This window comes from Phalacrocorax carbo, chromosome 1, assembly GCF_963921805.1.
Source record: "Phalacrocorax carbo chromosome 1, bPhaCar2.1, whole genome shotgun sequence".
In the NCBI taxonomy this organism is placed as follows: Eukaryota; Metazoa; Chordata; class Aves; order Suliformes; family Phalacrocoracidae; genus Phalacrocorax; species Phalacrocorax carbo.
In genome coordinates, this window is record NC_087513.1 from 201,490,212 (window position 1) to 201,512,367 (window position 22,156).

The following is a 22,156-nucleotide window of genomic DNA, read 5'->3' on the forward strand; positions in this document are numbered from 1 at the left end:
AAGGCACCATTCGATCTATTGGCTGAGAAAGAAGATGTCACCTTTTCCAAAAGAGCCCTTTCTGATCTGTTTAGGTGTGCCAAATTTAAAGGGCTAAAGGCCTCTGAATGCAAGTTGGGAAAATAGAATAATGTAGCCCCATGCCAGGAGTAGGTAAGGGAGACTGTAAAATGTTAGGCAAGAAAGAAACAAATTTTAGCTAGGTCACTCTTCTTTCATAGAGGAAATGGCTATTATTAATTATCAGTTTTCTGCAGCTTACACTTCCTTCCCTCTCTGCAGAGTATTTATCTCTCCAGGATACTGCTGTATAATAGTAAATTATTAAGGTTTGTTTTTCTATTAGGTCATACAGTGCCAGGTAGCTTTATGGCATGTCCAAATAACTTAATATCTCACAAAATAATAAAAAAAGGTCATAGCAGCTATTTATATATGTGGCCCTCAAGGCTAACACAGGAAATCCTAAGCTGCCTTTTTTTTTTTTTTCATTCTTTTCTAAAATGTGGCTTTGCTGAGGTGTGAGTTGTGGAAGGTGTAAATTTTTAAACAGTGGCACTCTCAGCAGTTAGGCAGACTTCTGTAAGCACAGCTCATCTCTGGGGACTGCCATATTTGAACAGTATTCTCCATATGAACAGCACAAGAGACTTTGCTATTAATTTGTTGTGCTTAGGAGTGTTCAGTACCTGCTAAGACCTTCCATAAGGAACCAAGAAGCAAGCCTAGCATCAACCGTCTGCCACACTATGGATGATCCCTGGAGATGAAGTTATCTCTGAAAGAAAAAAAAACCCAAAACAACCTTATCTAGACAGTATACCCCTTTGGCTTCTCCTTCCCACCTCTCCCTGCTACTCTCCCTCCCCCCCATCTCTATGAAGGAAAGGAAAGAGTTAAGAAGTATAAGAAGCTGAGCAAGACTGGGTGAATTGAAATCAACTCTCTGAATACTGTTACAGGACAGAAAACAACAAACACACTAATATTTTGGTGCTTTAGGGATTCGAAGTCCTGTTGAATGCATTCCTGAGTGGATCCCCCTACTACTTTAGGTAGGGAGTGAGATACAACTTGGTCTGAACAACTCATATGTGAAAATCACCTTAAAATACAGTATGGGTTACACTTTTCAGTGAGTACAGATGTGTATGATACTAGCATTCTCCACTTCTTGAAGAGGGAATGAGTTTAATTTACAGGCAATACCTCTGCTGTAAACTCTGAGTGCTTGATGTATCCCTGGCACTCTGAGTCAGCAACAAGTAGAAAATTCATGTAGACAGACAAGTTTCTTTTGGCTGCAAACCTAAGGAAGCACTGTTTATTCCACTATGTGCTTTTGCAGTTGTTCCTGGTCTTTTTATAGCAGAATATACATGCTAAAAGCTATAATAATGTTCTACAGGAGGAAAAACAAAGAGGAAAAGGATGAAGGTAGAAAAAGTAGGTCTGTGATGCGATAAGGACAGAGAAGGCACACAGTAAATCTAATGTGTCAATGCTGAATGAATGGCTGATTGCAATTTTTAGCTGTAATGGTGATACCGCTTACATGCTGTGGGAAATGAAGTAAGGCAGTAGAATTGGAAATCATTATAACTGGGGTTGGCGCTGAATTCAACACGAGAAGTTGACTTGGGGATGGATAATTCTGAAAAAAAGACACCATCATGAATATGGTGGTAAGGATTTGGGGGATCAGTACAACTAGAAAGGTAAAGGTACGGGTAGAGTTGGACAGGGCAGGAAAAAATATTGTACTGGCAGTAAGTGAATACCTATTAGGATATTAGGATTGCTGAATGACTTGGACTGATTTGGACAACTGGAAGCTTTGCAGAAAAAAAAACCAGAAAAACATGAAATGGGATAATAAGGAACAGGTTTACAAAAAGTAGATTAAGCTAGACTGAAATGGCATCTTTCATAAGATAATTGGGTTTTGGAACAGAGAGACCTTAGAAGATCTAATCAATCTGGATCATTACGTAACTCACCTTTTAATAAAGCACACAATAATTCCACATGGAGATTTGCTAAATGAAACAGATAAATATAAAGAGCGTAAAGTGAGTACAGCTAACAGGAAGAAAAAAAATGGATAAAGCTGAACTGAGAAGTCTTAAGCTAAGTGTTAGGAGTGAAAGGATTAAAGAGTCATTTTCAAGATGATAGACATTTGATGTGATTAATAAACTTCACTCAAAAAGTAGAAATGTTTTAATGAAATGTGTTGATTATTTAAAAATGGCAGGTACTGTTAATATGGAGTAGTAAAAGGATGTTACTCAGACTTAGTTGGCATTAGGATTACTATAATGTAGGTAGAATACCATATAAAATTATAAAGTACAAAGGACTTTAATTATTAGGGACTAATAAATGAAATCAAACAAGACCGTTGTAATAAGCTTAGGGCTTATCAATGGGGTGCCGATGGGAAGGAAGTGTATCTGAATGTATTCATCAATCACAGGATAATTTGTGTGCTACCATTGTAATGTGACAGTGAAAAATGCTAGTAAAAGACTGGGATGTGTCAGGGGAGACATTGCCAGTGGAGGGAGGGAGAATATTAATGCTGCTGTAGCAGGCTTGTATGAGACCTCATCTGGAATATTGTGTTCAATTCCTCATTCATAGTCAGGAGAGATGAATTTGAAAAAGTGCAAGAGACGGGCTTTTATGATTCTCAGGGGAAGGAAGAGCCTATTTCATGAAAGGCCTCTGAAAGAGCTTAGAATTTTAGCAGAACAAAAGCAAAAAAGGGATAAGATTGCTGTCTTTAGATACATCAGGATGGTAAAGCCAGAGACAGGAAGGAACTGTTTAAGCTAAAGAATAGTGTTGGCTCAGGAACAAGTGGGAACAAACTGTCCAGGAATAAATTTAGGCAGGAAAGGAAATGAGGGTAAAATACTCTGGTTTTTCAGGAAACGAAAATTGATTGTATTATATTATATTATAGCATATTGTATGATATGGTTACCTTCTATAAGGATGTAATAGGAATTCTGTTCCAGTTCTCTGTTCTTCTGTTATTTTCTGTGAATGTGTAAATGCCTGCACGTATAAATACTTAATTTGCAGTAAAACTGTAGCTCACTTGGGATCATTTAAACACAGATGCAAAAGGCAGGCCAACTCTATGTATTTACACAATCGTTAGAGTCCAAGATTTTGGTGAGTAAATATGCCTCCTTCCCTGAAATGAGGTAAATTGTGCTTTAGGTAAAATAAGTCTATGCATCATATTTTTAACATTTAGATGAAGTTGTGGGTGGAGCTGTTCACTTTCTGTTCCCATCCTCAAACCAATTTTGTTGACTTAGCCAAAGCGCATAAAAAGAGATTAAAACTGACAAAAAGTGAGGCTAAAATACACCTCAGTAGTTCCATAATTTGTTTTTTGTTCTATGAAGAAAAGAAAAAACTCTCTGTCTCTGACCTGTTTTTTTGTTGTGGTTTTTTTTTTTTTTCCTCCATAGAAGAAACTTTTTCTGAGAAACTGGGTTTGAGTGGGAAGATGGTAGAGGAGTCTGTTACTCCAGTCTAGAAATTATACAACCTATGCAGAAGATAGTGTGGGAGATTACACGGTCAGTGTTTCAGTTTTTGGGAGAAATGGCTGAAAGAATTGTTTGATGGTACTGAGCACTCGCAAAAGAATATCCAGAGTACGGCATTGAAATAGGAAGAGTGTGAGTTATAGGGACTTTACTGACAAAAAGGGGAAAGCTTAGTAGAGCAGAAAACTAACTGATGGAGGAAGCACATGTGCAGAGCCTTCAGAGGGTCAGAAGCTAGTCTTGTACGTGTTGTTTGGAAAGGACTGAGGTGGGGTGAAATGTTGAGGGAAGTTCTTCATGTTTCCAGTGAAAAAGCAGTGAAGTTCACAGAAATATATGTTCAGAGATGGGTCAGTTCTTGGTGTTCTGAGACATTGCAGGGGTTGGATTTCTGAGAAAATGTTCCAGAAAGGTTGGCAGAGTTTGCCATCCCCTTTAAGATAAAAATTTTCTGTGATGTTGTAGCTGCTTATACACTGTACTCTTCCATGTGTGTTACATGGGAAGAGCATCCTCAGGAGGTTCAGCATCAAACAGTTGCATGGTCTACCACCTGGTGAGCTGACCTGCTTTTTCTGAGTGCTGTTGCTCAGAAACACAGCAGAAATGCAGATCAGTGTTTGTGTTCTTCCTCCGCCCTTGAGTTACCTTCCGGTCTCCTGCTGTTTATTCATGTCTCCTTTCCTCACTGTTTTGCTATAGTCAAACATTATATTAATTTGTCCTTTCAAAATGATCATACCTTAGTTTACAACACATTTTTAACAAGAACAGTTCACTTTGCCTCTAGTTTTCAATATAATTAGCTTCTACCACTTAAAATACTTAAGTCCTTGTTTCTGTAAAATGAAGCTGGAATGTACCATTTTTTGAGGTAGTGTCATTTTTCTGGGTATTTTGTTACAACATTGTTTAGGATTGCTCTCAGGCTGACAGAATTACTATCAGTAACGGATGGAAAAGCTATTACTATTATGGTTCTTAGGAAAAAAAGTATTAGGACATACCATGGTGTTTTATTCTTTCCAAGTGAAATTCAGGCCTATTCACCATTTGCCAAAAACCTTCTTGCATGGATATGAATAGAGACACCTTCTATATATTTTCTTTGACAACCAGATGTGAACATCTCAAAGAGTTCCCCAACCAAGACTTAGTTTTACCTTTTCTGTTCCCTGGATTTAAAAATGGCTGTCAGTGAGAAGAAGGGATGGGAAGTGGCTGGCCCTTTCAGTACAGATTCACCCAGGATTTTCACCATGTGCCAGCCTGCTCATGGTTCATGCTATCATCAGTATTTTGTTCCAGTGATTTTACTGAGGGTCCAGAATGGAATTCTATCAGTATGAAACAAGTCTTATTTTGCAAGTTTTATTAAGAATTGCATGATAGAAAAAAATATTTTGGGTCTAGCTGTACGGTCTTGTCTTCTTTGCTTTTAACATGTCATACAGGGTGTGGGTTCAACACTGTTGGTCTTGTATTTGTTTCTCCCTAAGAATACTCATGAGTGCAAAATGAAAATAATCCTTAAACTAAAACTTGAACTTGAACCAATGTGGTAGTTTTCTTTTATGAATCTGCCAATAGTTTATATTAACAGTAGGAGAGCTGTGACCTTGATGAGGTGGCAGTTGAGAAATTTTAGGAAGTGCCCTTTCGGTACTGAATTGACTAAATATTTCGCTGCTGCTGATCTACAAAGCTGATCTACTCTTACGGGGTGTACTGTAGGGACCAAGTGCGGAGTGGCAGGTACTGCCTGTCAAATGATTTTGAAACTGAAATAAGGTAGTTTATATTTGCAATTTCAAGTCTATCTCTGCTTTCTTTTCCTCATAAGCAAAGAAATCTTTCAGGGACGGGTGGCAGAAAGGTTGCGATTGTTCTCTGACATTGGTTTAATTTGAATCTCTGAATAGAGAGATAAGGACCTAAGTGATCTACTAATGTGCATAGAGGTAAGAAACTCTCTCCATGTCTTATTGCCTACTCAGATTCTTCAGAGCAAGATGTCCAATTCTTTCCCATCCAGTATTCCCTCATCCAAGTTTTTTCTTAGCATTATTTTGGTTTTAAATACAAAGATGTGAGCAAAGCAGGGCAAATTGTCATGGCAGTAGCTGAATGCAATATGAAAATAACTCAAGAGATTGTAGTGAAGCAATGTATTTATAGACCAGATATTTGTCTCGTTTCATAAAAGCTTTTATTTATTCTCTGGAATGCCCTAACCATTATAATATAGACAAAATACACTAATTTTGGATCTGGAAAATTCTTACTTAACTAATTTAATCACAGATATTCTCCTTGATTTTCTGTCCTTTTCTTAATTAATTCTTACAAAGAGTATTTTATATGCATTTGTACAATACATTAGGGGCCCATTACCTTGACAAAATTCATCAGTTTTAAATTAATCTGAATGTAGAATTCCACATGGGAAAATTAATATACTGATAATGTCTCTGAAAGTTGTAAAGCACTCAGAAAAACAAAAGTCACATGAAACACCATGTTGGTTCAGGAGTTTTTATTTTCCCTTCTGGTTTATGAGCCAGGGCTCCCATTGCTGTATTTGTTTTAAGGCCTGTTCCCTGGCTTTGTCAGAAAGCTCCTCAAAGGACTTATAGGACAATGCTTGCTGAAAGACTCTTTTTGGTACAGATTTGTTAGAAAACCTGGTCTGTGTAGAGAAATGGGAATCTGTATTTTCTTTTGAACAGCAAAACTAACAAGTTTGTTGGTTCTGTGAGTAAAGGAAACCAAAAAAACTTCTACATGTTCAATTTTTACCATAGAGCTTTCATCAAACTAATTACTGCCCAAGGTGGGATTAATTTCTGCTATTTCTAGATTTCTACATATTAGATGCTCATAATGCGTCTATATTAGGCAACGTTTGCTCCCTCATAGTACTGGTGAGAAACAAGCACTTACAGGGTAGTTAATGTGACCTAATTTAGTTGTTTACTTTTAGATGAGGTGAATCAGAATATACATTTCATCAGTCATACTAATTCCTAAATAGACTGCATCTCCTTTAGGTTATTGTACATACCTATCTGGTTCCTCTGCAAATGACTTTTTAGAATATTAATAAGAGATGGGGGAGAGGAAAGGACTGAGTGTTTACTTGCAAAGAATCGGGTACCTCTTGTCAGTAATTTCATTTGCTTCAAAACCACACTGTGATACCTCAGTACTTGCTTCTAATCTTACCAGTTAAGACTACTGAAATGATGCTCAGCCAGCAGAACATCTGGGCACCAGTGGAAGTCAGCTGGAGAGAGTAACTGGAGCTGCACATAGGAGCATACAACGGAGGAGGGTTCCCCTGTATTGGTGGTACAATTATAGACACAGACACCAGTCACCCACGCACAACCAGCTACAGAGCACTTCTCAGTGCCCAGCACTCACAAGAAGTAGCCCAAAAGCCATGTGAATTATTAGAAATCATGTGACATTGGAAGAAAACAAGTGAAGCAAAGGGTAACACCACCTATAACAAGTAATGTAGTTGGTAAAGATTCCCAGATGATTTTAGAGATGGCGCTATGCCTTATGCTAAAAGAAAGGTTAGAAGGAGGGTACCTGCCACATCCTCGCCTGCAGTATTCCTCCCTATGTCCAGGGGAACTTGCTTTGTCACACCAGATCTGATGATCAATTTAATCTCCAGCATGCAAGCAAAACCAAAGCACACCACAGAAGCGGGCTAGAGGTCTTTCAGTACCACTGGTGATTTCAACATTACAAGCAGTGGAAGGTGCATGAAATAAGCCAGAGAGCAAAACTGTTACACTTGCAGTGTATCTTTCATTCATTTTTACCTTGAACTGGTTCACTGTTTTTTAGAAATGGTGCTCTTGAACTTAACCTTACAGAGTCTCTGGCCCAAAGTTCATCAGAACATACTAAATTTCTGTCTCTGAATCTTTTATTCTGCTTTTGTTCTGTGGATTAGGATGGCACTGGCTGAATTCAGGAAACCATAAGAAGTCACTGAATGTCTTAGTCACCACTGTCTGGAATATACTGTACTTTTGGTCTGTTAACAGTTCTTCTGTATGACTCCCTGGTGTCCAGAAATGTTTCCCTGGGATAGTGCTGATGACTACGTGTTGTCTTTTCAGTGCTGGGGCAGGCTGCATGTACCCCAGAGACAGCTGTACCCATCAGCCACTACTCAGGGTAGGGAAAAACATGTTACAGTCCTCACAACAACTTACTGGGGAACATGTCTCTGTTCTTGATAGTCCTGAGCCTGCATCTTTTGTATAAAAAGCAGACAAACTTGCCATGGAGGTAAAAAATACAATTGACGTTGAGATGAAACGTCATAAATAAATTATTTTTTTTTATTTTTTGCACAATCCTATACATTGTGTTATTTTAACTGGGGCCATGTCTTTTGTGATTTTCAAAAAAAAGTTATTTTAGGGGTTAAGATAATTATGTCTCATCTAATTTATGATATCATTGTATTCCAATTCCATCCACATTTCCTGGGAGTTTCGTATGTACTCTCAGCACAGAAAGTACAAATATGGTGTGTCAGCATCCTTTGAAAGAGCACCCAGGTGAGACTGGTGAACTGACATAACAGTTCTCAGGTAACATAAGGGAAAGGTTTCTTTCCCTCCACCATCCATCCCTGCTCCATCTATGTACTGACTCCCTGGGAGTATCTGGGTCATCTTTCTCATGTTTTCCTCAGAGAGAAAATGCAACTCACCAATCCAGCAGAAATCTCTTCCTTTGTTTCTTTTTTCTGCTGGGATAAGGGATGGAATTTGCTCGCTGAGGGACAGGATGATCACCACAGCTAGTTCAGAGGAGTGGCCTTTCAGAGGCAGCAAGCTATTAGACTGGTTCAATCTGTCTTGTCTGACTGCACCCTGCATCAGACCAAGAACCACATGGTAAAACACACTTCTGCACTGTGAAAAAGCTAAGTTAAACCTTTTCTATGGGATTTCTTTACCTCAATCCATCTTTGCTCCTGTGATGCTGGCAAAGAGCTTTGTGTGATCTATGGCTGAGACTCTGACTTTCTTTTACCAGTCTAATTGTGATGCTGCAGAGCAAGAAATAACTCTTGTAGATTTTCAATTCTGGCAATATTTACAATGTGGATTCATTATTCTGCTGCTTTATGCCTGTTATATTTGGGCCAAAACTTTGAAATACAGCATAAATTTTCGGGTCCCAAATTGGCAGAAGTCTGGCACTCAGAGAGGCAGAATGCCCACTTTTTGAAGGTATTAGTAGATACACATATCTTCTCTAGCCAGAGTAGGGTAGGAGAAGAAGGTCAGAAAGGAATAAGAAGGATGAAGGAAGCATAACTGCATTTAATTAGTGTGCAGGTGAGCTTGAAGTCAAAGAAACCTGCAGGATGCCACCATTACTGAAAATTTGATCTTGGGTTTATCAAAATGGTTTGCCAAAAATAAGATTATAAAAGTGAAAACATTTTTCTAAAGTATTCACATGCTCAATAAAATCTACAACAATAATTTAAGTGTTGAAATATAGAATCAGAGAATCATATCATTATTTAAGTTGGAAAAGACCTTTAAGAACATCGAGTCCAACCATTAACGTAATAATGCCAAGCCCACCACTAAACCATATCCCTAAGCATCACTTCTACACATCTTTTAAATACCCCCAGGGATGGTGATTCAACCACTTCTCTGGGCAGCCTGTTCCAATGCTTGACAATGCTTTTGGTAAAGAAATTTTTCCCAGTTCCCAAACTAAACCTTCCCTGGCGCAGCTTGAGGCTATTTCCTCTTATCCTATTGCTTGTTACTTGGGAGAAGAGACCAACACCCACCTTGCTACAACCTGCTTTCAGGTAGTTGTAAGAGAGCAATAAGGTCTCCCCTCAGCCTCCTCTTCTCCAGGCTAAACAACCCCAGCTTCCTCAACCTCTCCTCATAAGACCAGCTCTCCAGACCCTTCACCAGCTTCATTGCCCTTCTCTGGACATGCTCCAGCACCTTGATGTCCTTCTTGCAGTGAGAGGCCCAAAACTGAACACAATATTCAAGGTGTGGCCTCACCAGTGCTGAGTACAGGGCCATGATCGCTTCCGTACTCCTGCTGGCCACACTATTCCTGATAGAAGCCAGGATGCTGTTAGCCTTCTTGGCCACCTGAGCACACTGCTGGCTGATGCTCAGCCAGCTGTTGACCAACAGCCCCAGGTCCTCTTCTGCCAGGCAGCTCTCCAGCCACTCCTCCCCAAGCCTGTAGCGCCGCATGGAGTTGTTTTGTGCAGGACCTGGCACTTGGCCTTGTAGAACCCCATTCAGTTGGCCTTCTCCCATCAATCCAGCCTGTCCAGATCCATCTGCAGAGCCTTCCTACCCTCCAGCAGATCAACACTCCCACCCAACTTGGTGTCGTCTGCAAACTTACTGAGGGTGCACTGGATCCCCTCATCCAGATCATTGATAAAGTTATTAAACAGGACTGGCCCCAACACTGAGACCTGGGGAGCACCACTTGTGACTGGCCACCAACTAGGTTTAACTCCATTCACCGCAACTCTCTGAGCTCAGCCACCCAGCAGATTTTTACCCAGCCAAGTGTACACCCACCCCAGCCATAAGCAGTCAGCTCTCTAGGAGGATTCTGTGAGAAACGGTGTAAAAGGCTTTACTAAAGTCCAGGTAGACAACATCCACAGCCTTTCCCTCATCCACTAGACAGGTCACCCTGTCATAGAAGGAGATCAGGTTAGTCATGCAGAACCTGCCTTTCTTAAACCCATGCTGAGTGGGCCTGATCCCCTGGTTCTTTTGTACCTGCTGTGTGATGGCACCCAAGATGATCTGCTCCCTAACCTTCCCTAGACAGTCAAAACACTCTGTAACATAGAGAGCTACCCCACTGCCTCTCCTTCCTTGCCTATCCCTTCTGAAGAGTTTCTAGCCATCCATTGAAGCCCTCCCCCATGTTTCTGTGATCGGAACTGTATCATATCTTTCCTGCTGCACAATGGCTTCCAGCTCCTCCTGTTTGTTGCCCACGCTGCATGCATTGGCATAGATGCACTTCAGTTGGGCTGTTGATCCTGCCACCTTTTTGGGGTGAGAAGCCCTAATTCCTACATGACCATTCTCAGGTGCTTCTGTGGTTTCTAAGATATCAATAACCTGTGCATCTTTGCTGTCACATGGCTTTCCATCCCCTACCTCCACCGAGATGGCACACTGAAGGAGTTTGCTAGCACACCATCCCTCAAATATTGGTGTGCTGCCCCCACGCTTGCCTCCAGCAGCCTGGTTTTATCTCTTTTCCTCTTCGAATCTAGTTTAAAGCTTTTTCAGTGAGCCCTGCTAACTCCTGTGCAAAGTTCCTTTTCCCACTTTGAGACAGGTGTACCCCATCTGTTGCCAGCAGGCCTGGTGTCATAAAAGAATAAGGGATATTTTATGCTTGGAAAGGTGCTTGCTGCTACTAGCTGTAGTAAGAGATAGCAGACATGGGAACATAGTATACATACATAAAAAACAATTTCTCAGTGACTATGAGAGAGAGGGTTACAAAGTCTAGGGAAGGATTAGAATCTGACAGGTTAATTTACAGTCTGGAAACCTTACCAAACACAAATTAGAAATGGTGATTAGCCCTGTGAAAGTAGTTTGCAGACTGCCAAAGACAGTGACTGTTAATGACTGGCTCTAATCTGATGGACATATTTACTCAGAAGAATATTACTGAGATTTACCAGTTTGACAACTGTGTCAACTCAGAAAAACTCTCACAGAGCTGTGAGATAGCCAAAAAAGCAATTCAGAGAATGAAAACTCTGCTAAATGAACAATCATGGTCAATACACAGTATTGCGGTAGTGTAGAAATGTATAATTACATGGATAGACTTTCCCAGAATAGATGACTTATTTTTGCAAGTAATTTGAACATATAGTTGATGTTTGACCTTACTGAGAAGAATAACAGAATATTTATAGCTGGTATTTAAATGATGGCTACGGATAGGAAGGCTTCTACACCTCAAAGCAGACATAGCAGCAACAGCTGGGTTGAGTTTCAGAGCTGTGTTGGATTCAGGTGACTTGACATGTTCTTTTCCTCTCTGTTTCATTGCTTTCTTTCCATGCTATCCATGAGGTAACTAAACAAGCATTTAAGAAGTAAAACAGCTGGCTTGCATTTTGAAACTATGTAATTTACAGAATTTACAAAAAGGTATGAAAAGATACATTTTTCTTTGGAAAGTTTCTTAAAAAATAAAACAAATATAATTGGTAATGGTCTGCTTTGCTGGAGGGAGGATTCTGAAAAACATAAAATGAGAAGTTTTGCTTTCCCTGTTCATTTCATGGAGAACTTTAATGAAGATCTTTTGCTACTTACTAGCAAATAGTAGTGTCACAAGGTGTGTGACACTAACTAATGTTACAGAGTATGGAGCCAGCAACCTCAAAGGTCAACATATCCTTAAAAATGTTCTAAACAAGTTACACAAGTTTCCTTCTATAATTTTTGGAAAATCAAGTCATAGAGTCATCAAATTGTTTAGGTTGGAAAAGACCTTTAAGATCATCAAGTCCAGCCGTTAACCTAACAGTGCCAAGTCCACCACTAAACCATGTCCCTAAGCAACACATCTACAGATCTTTTAAATATCTCCAGGGTTGGTGGCTCCACCACTTCCCTGGGCAGGCTGTTCCAATGCTTGACAACCCTTTCAGTGAAATCATTCTAACCTTAGAGAGTATGGAAAATGCTGAGGTCACAGCTTTGATTTTCTAACATATATTAGTTGGATATATTTAGCTTTAAAATTTTAAGCCTAAAATGTCCTTCTGTCATTTGAATGACACCAGGTGTTATGCAAGCGATGGGCTCTCACCCTAACAGCCTTCCCAGTTTCTTGCATCTGAGGGAGGTATCCAATGCAGCATATATCTGCCTATGGAATAAAGGCTGAATTACTGTAGTCCTCAGGGTTATAACCCATAACTGTGTCAGGAGTATAGAAGTTCCAGAAATAACTCTAGGAAGCTGAAAAGTAGAATTATTTATAGTAGTTGTTTTCAAACTAGTCATGGACTACATTTGGTGTTCAAGACACCAGACACCAGAAGGTGGTAGACCAGCAATAAGGGCAGGGTGAGATGGACTCCTGCTTCAGGAGAAGGTTAGGAGCAGATAGGTGTTACAACTCATTGCACCTCTGCTGACCAACGAGGTGACAACCCTAATCCTTCCCGTGTCTTCAGAGACTTTGACCCTGGTTGCTAACTTGAAATTTCATGCTGAAGAGGCTGCTTCCATTGACTTCAGAGATTAACTTTCCCCTGCACTTTGAAACTTCCCCCAGATTTGGAAGTATTTGAAAATTCCCTAGCCTTGGAATCCATAGATCCACCAGCAGCACTGGCAAAATTTCACGTTGCTTGCGGTAGTCCCTAAGCCCCTCGCCCCTCTGCCCCTCTGATGTACTTACTAACAGTGAGCAGCCTGGAAGGAAAAATATTTAGGGGTCTGTAATAGGTCAGATCAACCTGTCCTTAAAATGCATCTTTTTTTTACCTTTTCCCCCTTTTCCTTCTTTATTCTTCTTGGAGTGACTCACTCCAACATCCACATTGTGGGTATGTAAAAACAGGAGAGACAAATCTCATCTCTTCTTTAAAAATGATTCTTGGATTGTAGATGACTTCAGTACAAGATACTGACAGAGAAGAAGTGGGGTGGTTCACATGGTTTGCTTTGGTTCAGGACAACCTAGCAATTGGCACCAGGTATTGAAAATGTACATTTATTACCGTTGCCATTTTTCAGAGGCAATTTTCCTTTTTTTTAAAAGGGAATAATAGAGCGCTCATAATGCCTAAATTTCACTTAGATCTTGAAGTAGAATGCATTAAATAAAAAAAAAAAACAAAGAATGAAACCTTTTATATTTAAAATGTAGTGATGATAAAAATGTTCATTTCAGCAATAAATTTGATTCATAAATATATGTCAGATCCTACTTAACATAATACAGTTTGGATACATTAAAGTTATCTCTTCTTTCAGATATTCTTTGCAGAATTTACATTTTCTAAATCTTAATCACATGATCTTATACACTCAAAAAACATTAAAGGGCTCTGGATGTGTGTAAACTAAACGATTTCTCTTCTAAGGACTGAGTTAATGATGGATCATATAGAAGATCTATCATGTATCCAATTAAAATATGTCAATATGGTAGAAATTTATCTGAGCAATGCTTTCCCAGGTAAGAAAAAAGATAGGACTTTCCTGGGAAGAGGAAACATAGGATCAGCTGTAGTAACTTAAATAACTTAGCAAACCAGCACACATCAAAGGACAAATTAGAATCAAAGAACTTCTATGAATTTTTTTAGAATTCAGTATTTCCATTTCTTTAGTAGCTAAAACAACTGAGCTTTGATTTAAAGTTGTGAATAGCTTATCTTTTCCTTCTTCAATATGTTTTTATAGGTGTTTTGTCTGCTTCTCTCTGGCAACTGATTTTTTTAAAAATATGAATGTTCAGTATTTCTATGTTTCTTCACTCCTTGTTTTTAGAGCATATATTTGACAATTTCAGCATGGAGTTGTTTTGAAACTGAAGTCAGTGATAGAATTTTCTGCAATTTCAGCAAGACTAATATACAGATCACACTGTGTAAGTTTGGAACCAAATATTTCCATTATTTATGTAATTGATGTATATGTTTCTTTAGTGGAGTATGTATGACAGGAAATCTAAGATAATGGTTTTTTAGGAACGGATTCTGCAAAAATTTCCACATTACATAAAATTATGTTTTTTCATGTTTTAATGTATAAAAGAGAAGTTGAAACATTTATAAAAGATAAACAAGAGACCAATCCTAAGCGTGCTTACTTAAACCTGCATTCTCAGGCTTAAAACAAATCTATTATATAAAGTGCTCAGCAGCCACTTTGATACTGAATGCATGTGCAACAGTCAACACCTGCTCCTGCATCACTTCTAAGAGGCTGTATTTATCTCTGTTTCCAAAACAGCAGTTAATATTCATGATTCCTGATACCTTTTTCTACTTTCCTTCTCCACATCTGAACTATGTGAAAAATAGCAAAGCATCTTCATTGGTCATGAGTGGGAGGAAACCTCCATTTTAAAGGTCTTGGGCTACATAAAACAAGGAAATGACAGTTGCTTATTCTGCATGCATATGCCAGCCTTGGAAGATCCAGCTTCTGTCTGGTCACACAAAGCTGCACAAGTGAAATACATGCCAGCCAAAGTGCTTTCTTGCAGTATTGTAAATATCCAGCCTATCATGTTATGATGATCTCCAAAGTTATCCTAACCTTAGCCTCTTCCTGTCTTTTACTCTATTTCAAGCTTCATGCAGCCTTCCTTATTTATACACTCTCCTCACTAGCCAAGCATATTAAAAAGAAAAAAAAATGCTACATTCCTTTTTGAAAAAGGCTTTGCTACCACTCTCATGGATGAATACATTTGCATAGAGTAAGAAGACAAGCAGTGGATGGATGTGAGGGGAATCCACAACACCTGGTTCTCAGCCTTCCTTTCCCACTGTGCCTTTTCCTGCCTGGAGCATCAGTGCATCAAGGTCCCTGGAAAAGCAGTGTTATGGACGATTAAATAACTGTAAAGTCAAATTCTCTTAGAAATATTTTCCACTGAGCTGGGATTAAAACAGCTGTAATAATAGGAATTGTTCTGATCAAATAGTTTAAAAGTTTGAGATTGTATTAAGACAACGTGAAATGCACACCGATAACATCCTTATTCCCTCCCTCCAGCCTGTATAGCTGACTGATAAAAAACAGGACATGCCTATCTTGGAATAGATGATTACAGAGATCTTAAAACTGCATGTTGGTATTCATTTATGTGTTCCAAAGAGGAAAACCCGCACTATTCACTAGGTATTGCCTATAAAATCAATTTGTACTCCATCTGGGAAAGCTCTGTCTGGTGTCTTTGTCAAACGCTGTGGGTCCAAAGGTAGTTAGACCCTAGAATTAGAGGAAAGTATCTTCTAGGGAGTGAACTGCTTACTTAGGTAGAAAGGGTGACAATTATTTGATGCCGTGAAGTGATTTGTTTGTTTATTTTCTGTATTTATTACATAAAAAGCACTTCTGTTGGTTCTCTGAAGAGACTGCAGGGAAAAGGGGGTGAGCTGAGGGATAACTATTTTGTATAGAGCTGAACTGAGGTGGTGCTGGAAGATGAGGGCAGGCCTGACTGATTCACTGAGCTGACTGACAGGTGTAGAAGTCGGGCTAGGGTTGAAGTCCAGCACTTTAAGTGTTTTTCTCAGTCAGCTCTGGAACTATGAGAGGTAAATGAGGGAACTGGTGAGCTACAGAGAGAAGCAGTGATTTAATGAGGGAATAGGTAGGAAGGGGTAAGAAAGGGAGAATTTCTTTTTCAGCATGGAAATATATTTTTCTGGAATAGATTTTGTTGATATAGAGAAAAATATCTACTCACCCACAAAGAACAGTGCTGTAGCTAAATCTCCATATTATCTCTTCTGGCTAATGCTGTGTATTTAACAGGAATAATTTGAAAAACTGCTTTGATGTGAGACTTCATTGCTTTGGTGTAAAGAACTAAAAAAACGCCACAATCAAAACCACTGTACCACGGCTTCACATACTGCTGATCTTACATGGATATTACTATTACTTTTGAATCAGTAAATGCATCCTGCAGGCCAATGAGTGATACTTGTTTCAATGGTAGACTCTGTGAGTGACAAGTCAAATCATGTAAAGTTAGTTGCAGGAATGGAGAGCTTTTCAAAGTGCTAACTATGTGCAAGTGTTTCTTCTCTTTAGGGTTGCCTTTCATTTCTTTGACAATATAACCTGTGGTGGTGTAGGGACACATTAATGACCTCATTCTTGGTGTTCATATTGCATCGCCAGCATTTTCACTAAGTACTGAAACAACTTGCACAGGGCCAAAACTAAGGCTTTTAGAAGGTCTATGTTTTGCATTCCTTCTGTGATGAGATATGCATAGATACACTGTCATTAAACTTCAAACAGATTTTTAAAACATTAAACACAGAAAGTAAGATTAAGTTCATACTACTTTGTAATTTGCATTGACATTTAACTTAATTTACAGTGTCTGCTGCTTAGTCCAGGTGGATACTAAACTGCAGCTGTTCTTTAAACATTATTCTGTGTACCCTCCAGATTTAGTTTTAATCTGTTTGACATCCTTTCAAAGTACTAGCTCCTTTGTTAAAAAAAAAATGTTGAAAAATTGTTACAGTTAATGAGGCAGTTAGCTAAGAAGATACATGGAATTATTGAGCTTTGATTTTCCTTTACTATGAAATGTTGCTGCAGTAGAATATGTTGTTCTTAGCTTTAATTGTCAGGTACAATTTTCAGACTTATGTATTTCACATATTGTAGTTTTGTGACATTAAAAAATATGATATTTTTCTTTTTAATTACAAATCTTCTACTTTTTCACTCACAGCCAAAATTTTTGAGGGTATATCAGGACTTTTTCTGTAAAAGATATCTTGGCTGTTTCCTGAGATAAATCTTTGTTTTCATTCTTTCCTTCATTTTTCTTCCAGACTGATAAGGTCTGTCCTGTTATCAAAATACCATAGAAAAGCAAAACTCAGTGAGCTGGTGGAAGAACTGCCTTTGATTTCAGTGGACTTTGGATCACTCTAAGAGTAAGGTAGTTACACCTTAATATTAATTATTTCAATTTGGTTGTCAAAAATTTTTATATCAAAATTCCTTATTTTTCCTTTTAGTAGAATGCTCTCTTGTTTTGACAAATTTCATTTCGTGCCCCTCTTCCAAGAATATCAGCAAACAATATGGCTTAACATAAGGAATTAATGTTAGATACTGTAAACTTTCATCATCCAACAAGACTACTTAAATTGCAGTCAAGATATGTATGTGAGAGAGTATATGCTGAACATATGGTAAAGTTTTATCTCTGATATTACCTTAACCTGAAGAATTCCTGCTGATAAATATTTTAATGCAATGAAAATGGGAAAACGATGTCCTATCCAAGTAGATGCTTGTCAGCAACTAACCCATGTAAGATTTCAACCCTTCACTTAGAAAGTACTCTATAAAAAGGACAAGACCCTCAAATGGCTTAAGAGTTTTCTCCTTCAGTAAAAAATCCAATAACATAAAAAACTATATGCAGTTATGCCCCTCTTTGTTACATGCAGACACACATGCTGTGTACATGTCTGTATAAGCATAAATTAACACATAATAATATGTTAGGATCATAGTAGTCAGGTGTACTGATATATAATCAAGTTCAAGTGATATATTGACTACACTGGAAGGCTGTGCTGCCATGCAATGAGACCTGGACAGGCTGGAGAGCTGGGCCCAGGGGAACCTCATGAAATTCAACAAGAGCAAGTGCAAGGTCCTGCCCCTGGGGAGGAACAACCCCAGGCACCAGTACAGGCTGGGGACTGACCTGCTGGAAGGCAGCTCTGCTGAGAAGGACCTGGGAGTGCTGGTGAACAGCAGGCTGACCCCGAGCCAGCACTGTGCCCTTGTGGCCAAGAAGGCCAACTGTGTCCTGGGGTGCATTAAAAGGAGTGTGGCCAGCAGGTCGAGGAAGGTTATCCTCCCCCTCTACTCTGCCTGAGTGAGGCTACATCTGGAGGACTGTGTCCAGTTCTGGGCTTCCCAGTTCAAGAACTGCTTGAGAAGACAGAGAACTGCTTGACCAAGTCCATTTGAGAGCTACCAAGGTGATCAGGGGACTGGAGCATCTCTCTTATGAGGAAAAGCTGACACACTTGAGTTTGTTCAGCCTGGAGAAGAGAAGACTGAGGGGGATTTTATCAATGCTTATAAATATCTAAAGGGCAGGTGTCAAGAGGATGGGGCCAGACTCTTTTCAGCAGTGCCCAATGACAGGACAAGGGGCAATGGGCACAAGCTGGAACACAGGAAGTTCCACTTAAACATGAGTAAAATCTTCTTTCCTGTGAGGGTGCCAGAGCAGTGGAACAGGCTGCCCAGGGAGGTTGTGGAGTCTCCTTCCCTGGAAACATTCAAAACCCACCTGGACGTGTTCCTGTGCCTCCTGCTCTAGGTGTGCCTGCTCAAGCAGGGGGGTTGGACAAGACAATCTCCAGAGGTCCCTTCCAACCCCTACCATTCTGTGATCCTGTGATATGCACACAGAATAGTGAATATGCACCATTTATATTGCTCAAGAAGATGGGTAGAATAGATGAGTTGCTGGTGGAAAATCCTGAGATCATCTTCCATACCTGCATTCTGTAGAGCCAGTAGGATTTATGCTCCCTGTGGGAGTGTACATACATGGAAACTCCTAAGTCCTCTCCACCTTTCAACTTCTGCTTATGCCAAAGAAAACCCAACTTCATCCCTGTAAAAGCATATCAACTATACATGAAAACAACTCATGGAACAGTATTTTCTTTCATTATAATTTTCTTAATAAGTACATGCCAGAGTTTTAGATATGGCTTTCAAATTTGACTGCTAATGTTCAATTCCCTAGTTTGAGACATCCAAATCTTCTTTCTAATATGATGTCTTACTTCATAGCGAGGAAGTGTATGTGGCTAAGGCAGAAGCAAGGTCGGGAAAAGGAGTGTACCTTATGCGAAGTTTCTCATTTTTTTTGCCTGATTACTGCAGCTATTCCTGTATTAGTTCTTTTTAATTATGCATTACTAGTAACAGTGGTCCCAAAAATTCCTGATGAAGGAAGATTATATGAAACCAGTGATATACTTTGGACAGTATTTTATCCTTGTGTGGTGACAGCCTCTGGTTGTTTTTCTCTTTCATGTACAAAGGTGCTTCAGTAGCATAGTCCTTAAAATATCCAAAAATAGAATTAACTAGATATGGGGTGACCACTGAAGAAAATTAAGAAGAGGAAAACGAATGATCCAGAAGAAATATTGCTTAGATAAAGACAGTTTTGTGTCCCAGTGTTTTTTAAAAGATTGACTATTAAAGATAAATAATTCATGTATTTGATTCTGAGACTGAATAGAAGTACCATAAGACTGTTATCTTCTTTTAGATTGGTGGAAAAGGATTAATGATATATCTTTGATACTTAAAAGAAAAGGAAAAACCAAGATCTTGAGTTTATAAAAAAGAAACAGGTAGAAGCTGACTTGTTTGGGTAGCTTATTTCAGAGTCAGTGTTTCTAATAATTGTAAGGATAGAAGTTGTGATACATAGACAGGGGACATACAGAAATACGGTTAAATGGATGGTTCTGCAGTTGTGCTGAATAAGATGCTATTACTAATAATTTTAAAGTCAGTCCTTCAGGATAATAGTGCCCAATGGCATTATAATCTGTTGACTTTTTTGTTCAAAAATTAATTTGTACTGAGGGAAAAACCAGGTCTTTCAGTCATCTTGTCTTAGGAACACAAGCAATCAACAGTATGAACAATTAACATTGCATCGTATGATAAATTGAGAAATTAGTTGATAAAAGATGAGGCTATGCAAAGCAGGCTCACATATCACACAACCATAGAATGGCTGAGGTAAGAAGGCACCTCTGGAGATCATCTAGTCCCTGCTCAAAGCAGGGTTACGTAAAGCAGGTTTCTCAGGGCCGTGTCCAGTTGTGTTTTGAATATCACTTAGAACAGAGAAGCCACAAGCTCTTGGGGCAGCCTAACCTGAGTATTCAACCACCCTCACAGTAAAAACATTTTCTCTTACATATAAATAAAATTTGCTATACAGCAATCTGTGAATGTAATTTTTGTTTGGAGTCCTCACAACAAGAAGGAAAAAACTTATTGCTTACAAAAGAACAAGCCCCCCTTTTTGAGGGGAACAGGATCTCTGGAGTACAGGGTTTGAGCAAGTACTAAAGTGCCACACCTGGTTTGCCCCTGTTTTACTATGGGATGTAAAAATCTAAAGAAAGGGGTCAAAACCTCCACTGTTACTTGGGAGCCTAACCAGCTATTGCGAAAAAGAAAGATCTTTCCTAAAGGAGAGTGCAAAGACTCCCAAAGAGGTCAATTCACTCCGTGGGTGAGGCAGCTTAAAGTGACAATGAGTATGGCAGCTTTTAACAGGAGTAACTTGAGCTGCAGTGAGCAACTGAAACATGGAATTCATAATGATATGGCATAATGCCACAAATTAAACTATCTTCAGAGAGGTGTTTTTCAGCTTGTAGCTTGCTTTCTTGAGCAATGAATTTGGTTTCTGAGACTTAGGTAGCTCACCTCATCCAAAACATGGTGTAAAAAACCACTTCATTGACTTAATCCTGCAAATAATAATAGTACTGATACAGCAGTATGAGTGAACTCATCACTTCGTCGATAAGTATCTGAGAACAGTATAATCTCAACATCACTTACCATCTGAACAGATAATTAAGAGAGAAGGGACTGGAAAGGGAATTAAAAATTCAAGAGGATAAAGCATTTAAAATCAGCACATGTTTTATGTGTTTGTTTATTTTAAAGTTTTATGCTGTCTGTTATTGCTCTAGCTATGTAGGAAGAAGTTTGGGATGTATAGACTGTTTTGAAATACCGTTAAGAGGATTTTAGGGGAAGAGCTGGGGAAATTACATAAATCAGCAAGAACATCATAAAGGAAAAACAGGTAAACGATTTCCCCCAAATGTTTCTTTCCAGAGAGAAGGGATTTTTTTCCCACTTCTATACAAGTGCAATGGAAATACACCTGGATCTACACTCAAAGACTACTGAGTTTTTGTTAACAGAGAAAAAGCCCAAGTTTGCAATGAAAAGTTGAATTGTAACAGTGTAAACATCATTGAAGAAGCATTTTTTTCTTCCAATCGCCTTTAAAATTAATTGTAATAATGTCCTCCTACCCAACTGTACTTACAGATGTAATGGGCATTACTAGATGAGAAACTGAAAGCAGGAGAAAGGTGCATAATCACCAAGGTAATAAGCTGAGGGTGCCGGGACTTTGCTATAAGGAGAGGGTCTGGCATTGTAGTCTGGATCTAAGTTGTGCAAGCCTATTAAGAAAGGCATAGAAGTATGTGGGGTAAGAAAAGTGTCTTAAAGAAAATATTTAAGCATAATCACCATTGACAAACTGGTATAAATTGAAAAAAAATGTATTTAAGAGGAGCCAGATAAAAGCCTAGCGAATTAATACTAAATGGAATAAAATGGAAAATGGTACACTTTTGGAGGTAACTAAATACTGTAAATGTAGGTTAAATTTTAGATGACAGGCTAATATATCCATGGAACGCTATACACCTGAGATATTTTCACACTGTTAAACAATAAATCAACAGTTAGAAGTGCTTTTAGACAGTTAAACAGCAGAGTGGATGCATATTGTGTTTTATGCACATATTGCAAAGAATGGTGAGTTGTCTGAAATCTATCAAACTAAAACTGCTTGGGATGTTTAGTAGAATCATAGTCATTCATCTCCATGGCCCTTCATGTAATCAGCAGGGATGACAGTAGCCATGAAGATGGGTCAAGCTGCATTTAGGCACAGTT